The 6,051-nt window shown below is 39.3% G+C and overlaps 1 pseudogene; it reads right to left on the bottom strand.

Moving 5' to 3' along the window:
- Positions 1 to 575: 575 nt before the first annotated feature.
- LOC104856339 lies at positions 576 to 1,479 on the bottom strand (annotated as a pseudogene).
- Positions 1,480 to 6,051: the final 4,572 nt, after the last annotated feature.

Genomic DNA, 6,051 nt, shown 5'->3' with positions numbered 1-6,051 from the left:
TAAGCATCTGCCATGCCCTGTGCCTTTGCCCATTCTCTTTCTTCTTCCTGGGACACCTCTATTAGCTTTTGCTGTCCAATAAACTCTTACCCTTGCAGACCTAGATTACACGTCACTACTTTGAAAAACTTTCATGGATCACGGCCTGTTCCCCAGAAGTTATTCTTTTTTCTATGCTCTGGTAAAATCTTGCAATATTTCTCTCATTTTTTTTATTTCTTCTACATATACAGAATTATATTTATCTGTGTTTTGTTCTGTTTTTTATTTTTTGAGACAGGGTCTCACTATGTAGTTGAGACTGACCTGGAACTCACTATGTAGCCCAGGCTGGTCTCGAACTCACAGCAATTCTCCTGCCTCAGCCTTCCAAGTGCTGGGATTAAAAGCATGAGCCACCACGCCCACCTTGGTTGAGGTTTGTTTTGTTTTTAAGAATTATATTTAAATGTAAATAGAACAATATTTACAATTTTAAGTTAGCTTCTTGAAATTAGAAAGTGAAGTACAGTTTCAGCTTTACAGCAAAGAAGAAAATGTACAAGACAAAAATAGCATGAACAGTAAAACTATAACTATTCATCCTGGATTAGAATGTGTGGAAACTTTTTGACAGAAAGCTTCTTCTTTTTAATCTGATTGTCCAAATCACTAAAATATGGATGATTTGGTGACATTTGGCCAGAAATTCGTTTAGCAGGATGATAGGTCTACATTTTCATGAGCAAATCCAAGCCATTTTTATCCATGTCTTTGACATGGGATTCTAGGCTTCCTGGTTTCCACTTGGAAAATGAATTCCTATAGTCTTGTAAAGATTCCACTTTTGGACATGCTTCATTGTTGGGAGTGTGTACAGCCCTGAAAATCTTGAAGAGTTGGTCAATTTCAGAATCCCCATGGAAAAATGGTTTCTTAGTTGCCCGTTCTTTAAAAATGTTGCCTATACTCCATCTGTCAATTGGACTAGAGCAATACCTCTAGAGATCTATACCAGAGTGTTAATACCTCAATGTGTATATATACTAATAGCTACCCCAAAAGCTCTAGCAGGGCCAAAGTCAGCCAGTTTAATTGTTCCATTGTCATCAATCAACAGGTTTTGAGATTTTAAGGCACTGTGAAGAGCTCCTTTTCAGTGACAAAAGCCAATACCCTGAAAGATCTGGTACAAATAACACTTAAGTGATGAATACATGAATTGCCCAGCAGGGAGAGAATCCAAGTATTTCTTGAGATTCATGGAAAGGAATTTAAAAATGTGATATAGCCTGGAATCTTGCATAAGCACATCTTTAAGACTAATATCTGGATGGCAAAGTTCTTTAATAGGGAAATTTTCCAAATTGCAGTGCTAGGAACCTCTTCATCTTCACTTTTTAATCTGATTTTCTTCATGGCTGTAGTTTTGTGTCTACTCTTATATAGAACCCCATAAGTACCCCCTACAATTTTTTGTATTTTCGTGTAGTCTTCCATAGTTATTCAACAGGTATGATAGATCCCAGTGCATTGTCCCTCGGTGGCCTCAGCAGCAGCTACCTTGACTGCATCTCACCTCCCAGTGCCCTCATTTTATTAGACATTCCTTTCTACATGTCTCTCCCATTAGACTGAGAAATTTCTAGGACTTCATGTACATGTAGTATATACACGCAAACATAGTATATACTACTCTGACATGTAATCACTTCACCTTACCTTATATACGTATATATTCACTACACTTAACACTTATGAGAATATAGAAAATTAGACTTTATTGTTGAGTAAACATATTCAGAAATGAGTAGGGCCATTTGCTGATAGAAATGGATCCCAGTCCAATTCTAGGGCACATTTTACTTCCACAGCAGGTGCTATTTATCATCTCCATTTAGCATCACTCGACATCCAGTAACTCCTGCATAGCCACTGTTTCATGTCATCCAGGTGTCCATCTACCGAGAGAGACACTGCATGTCCTCATGGCCTTTCCATCTAACTCTCCAAACTTCAGTTCCCCTAGGTGTCCAGTGAGCGATAATTTATTTCTCTTCCTCCCGATTATTTTAAGAAAATTATAAGTTGGTACTGCACAGAGGGAAGTTCAGTTAATCAGATAGACAGATGTGGGAAATTCTCATAAGAGACAACTCCATGTTAAGGTAGGGCATGTAGTGGGAAATCAGAGTGGAGTTAGTAAGGCTGTGCACACAGTCATGGCATCTGTGCGTCGGTCCTGTGTCTGCGTGGGCGTGAGAATGCAAGCACATGTGCTGTCTGCAGAACCAGGCACCTGTGGCTGCAGCAGTTGTGCTGCAACCAGGCATTTTTATTGCCTGCCCGCCCATGTGTTCCTCAGCACATGTGGCTTCTCTGTGGGTGTCCCAGTCCTGCCTGCACATGGCCTCACCGTGTGCATGTGGGCGTCCCGGATGAAGAGCAAGCTTCTAAATAAATAGCTTTTCCAGACTTCCATCCAGGGCCCAAGACCCTAAGTGAAAATGATGTCAAAACATCATTTTCTTGCTACCAAAATTGCAACTAGAAGGCATGGAAAAACCAGAAAGTAGAATGAGTAACCCACTACACACCCTTTCCTCTTCTCCTTCCAGTCTTAAAATGTTGTATAACCCATCTTTATCTTGTCTGTCCAGGTGGATTATTTTTCACTCTGCCTGAGTGTCATTAAATTGAATGATTGCTTTTGTGTTTCTATCTCTAAAAAGAAGTAGAGAGCCAGGAGACCTAGAGGAGATGGTGGGACATGTGTGTAGGGTCCAGGCACCCAATGCTTGCCCTACCTGTCAAGCCTCCAGGCCAACTTCACACCAGACACTGTGTTCTAAAGCAGTGTCCCCCTTCTCCAACATCCCCCAACAATAGGCCAACACTGTGAGAGAAGGGCCAAAGTTAAACCACATCAGGAATGATGATAGAACATGAAACAAATCAGTTATGTTTATGAATTGCTAAGTATAAGTTCAGTTTTTCCTGTATCAAGGTAAAGTTTGAAAAATATTTGGTAAAGTGAAAAATTTATAAAAACACACAAGGAAAAAAATCTGTGACAGTTGTTTTATGGAGAACTACTACTAATCGCAGAATCTAACGTTATCCCTTTCCAAACATCTTGACTGATACTTATATTTAGTGACCCAAACAACTTACAAAATGAAAAGTTCTTTGTTTTAAGTTTCCATTTTTGGGTAACTATGGGAGATGGGTTAAAAGACAAATGAAGGAGAGAGAGATTGATTTAATGTGCCTGAGAGACATTAATAGATTTTTATTCTTCTGTTGAGTGATAGCAATACAATACGGGAAGCAGTGAGATGCTGTCTCCTAAACGGGAAATAGAGGAATAAGATTTTTCCATCCATGGGAGCTTTGAATGTTTGGGAACACACAAAACTCCAGTTAAGTTCGCCTGGGTGTAATTTCATCTAGGCAGTTCTAGAATGTGATTTTAATTTAGTGACTGGAACCCAGTTGTATTCTGCTTTATGTGGAACCACACATGGAAGACAGTCAGTCTGGATAAATAGAAAAGGGAACTACAAGTGGCAGCCTATTCAGGAAAGTGGGGGCCGCAAAGGTTCCACTCTCTCCAGCGTGGTGTAGAGTAACGATTCTTCACCGTAGCATCACCTCTAGTGAGAATATTAAGGTTTGCTTAAGGTCATACTTATTGACATTTGTTTTATTCTCTGCTCACTAATTCACATTTTCATTATGAATTGTTCTGCTAATGAGAAGGTGGTACCCCCAGTGGAGTGGAGAAGCATCCTTATGCTAGAGCCTGGAGGAGGCATCTCCCAAGATAAGTGGAGGAAGGTGCAGCCTAAATGGCCCCACAGACTCCACTCGATTGTCATTTGACGAGCTTGTGTAGCGTGGCGCCATTTCCCAGGAGGGCGACAGTGGAGAGACACCGACATGGTGAAGGCCAAGTCCGGAACTGCATCACCTGGGAGGCCTCTCGGTGGATAAGAAAATGTGGTTCCTCTGGAAAGCACCGTAACCACGCTGAATATTTACCACGGCCAGGTTTTTATTTAGAAACAATGCAGGTGGAATGCAGTCAAACCTACTGATGCATGCGTGTTTCCAAAATTTTTCCTTACTGACACTGAAAAGGATTCTAGTTTGGCTGACTGTAGGCTTTTTCTTTTCCCCACCTTGCGACTGTAAGCAAGATTTTCATGGGTAGTTTTTGGGATTTTGTGATGAAGGGTTGAGAGCAAAGTGGGGTGGGCAGGAAGTAAGAGATCAAACCACAGTGTTTTGTAAGGACTTTTAAGATTAGCTGTGATCTGTGAGAGACGTGGTTTGGGAGAGAAAGAAGTAGCATTGAAGGACTACCTATCAACAGTATGGAGTTTAAAAACAATACAAGTAAAATACTAGGTATTCTGAAAGCATGGTGGTCAGATGGGACGCATTGAAAAAAATCCAGCAACTGTATGGATAAAAACAACATGGACTATAGTTCTAGGAAGATTCCATATAAATTGTCTTGCTTATTATTCTGACTCATTTGCCCTAAAACTTTGTTAATCGGTATTTTGCTGTTTGAGCCCAGGGAGCACTAAATCACGAGTTATTAGCTAACCTTTTCACATTGCTTAAGCTGCCGTATGTTAAAATAGACTGCTCTCCAGTGCCCCAGACAATACTTCCAGAGACCAATGGCCATTTTCACTCAGATGGCTTTTTAGTATCTCAGATTTTAATCATCTTACCACTGTACCTCCTAAATGTTTTCTCCTTTAGTATTCTATGTTTTGAAGAATCGTACCATTTTACGCTCAGATTTCTACATCAAACAACAGGGTCTTCTTGATATTTCCTTCTCTAATATGAAACATTCAATTTAATTAGTTCTAAATTTTAACCATTTATCTCCATTCTACTGCCATATGTCAGATCACCATTACGTTTCATCAAATAACTGAAACGTCCTTCTAACTGGTGACCTCTAGTGGTCCATACCTCTAGATGAAAATCATGCCACTATTTAATTGGGTTTCTATTTGTACCATGTCTTTCCCATTTAGTTCTCCCTAAATAACATGTAGAGGTTTCTTATTTGCTTTATTTTTTGTGTTTTATATTTATCATATTCATAATTTTTCTAAGACCTATATTTTAATATCTACCTTATTTAGTTTTCTCCTTGTTTAGTTTCTCTTAGGAATAAAAAAGCAATCCATCCATTTTTAAATTGTCCTTTCAGGTTAGGAGAATTTTTTTGTTGGTTTTTTTCCTGATTATCTCTCTGCTTTTCCTATATTCTGTTCCCAAACTCATTAGCTGGTTGTGGCATCACCTGGATTCATTGATTAAATCTTTTGTCTTGTCTTTTCCATTTCTCTTTCTTTCTATTGCAAGTCCTGGGAAAGAAATTAAATCATATATTCTTGCCTGTCTGTTGACGTTTCATTTTGGTGATTTATTTTTATCTCTGCCTGAATGTCCTCTTTCATTGTATGTCAGTGACCCAAAGTCCTATTATAGTAATAAACTTTTTTTCTGTACTCCTCCTGTTCTGCATTTTTTACCTGTCTGCTGCTCTCTTGGATTTTTCTACAATTTGTATTCCAGTTTATCACCTTCCCTTTTGCTACCAAAAAAAAAAATCCTGAAGGTTTTATAAGCTACTGTGAGGCATCACTTGGATCCCACAGAGCCTTGGAATCAGGTGGGCTTCTGTTCCCACTGCCTCTGTCACCTGTGTTGGTTGTGGGCACATCACAGTGTGGGGAATCCTGGGTCACATCACTGCCATAGGTGTTTGAGAGATAATGACTTCTGCTATAGAGAAAACAATAATGCTGTGATGCAGACACTTTTTCCTAAGTTCGGCTTTGTCATGGAAACATTTTCTTGACTCATGTTTAGTGAAATAAGTGGATTTTTCTATTAAGTGAAATAACAGAAAAATAAGCCAAATAATAGAAAATGTCACAACTGCTTTCTTTCTGATCTTGGTTTAATGTGTGGCTGACAAAGCAGGCAGCTCTTCACAATGTGGCAAACTCTCCCAGAGCAGTGATAGTGTCTCTA

The sequence above is a fragment of the Fukomys damarensis genome, unplaced genomic scaffold (genome assembly GCF_012274545.1).
Source record: "Fukomys damarensis isolate Sample0158 unplaced genomic scaffold, DMR_v1.0_HiC HiC_scaffold_19, whole genome shotgun sequence".
In the NCBI taxonomy this organism is placed as follows: domain Eukaryota; kingdom Metazoa; phylum Chordata; class Mammalia; order Rodentia; family Bathyergidae; genus Fukomys; species Fukomys damarensis.
The sequence above is the reverse complement of the archived record's forward strand: the minus strand, read 5'-3'. Positions and strand labels throughout refer to the sequence as shown.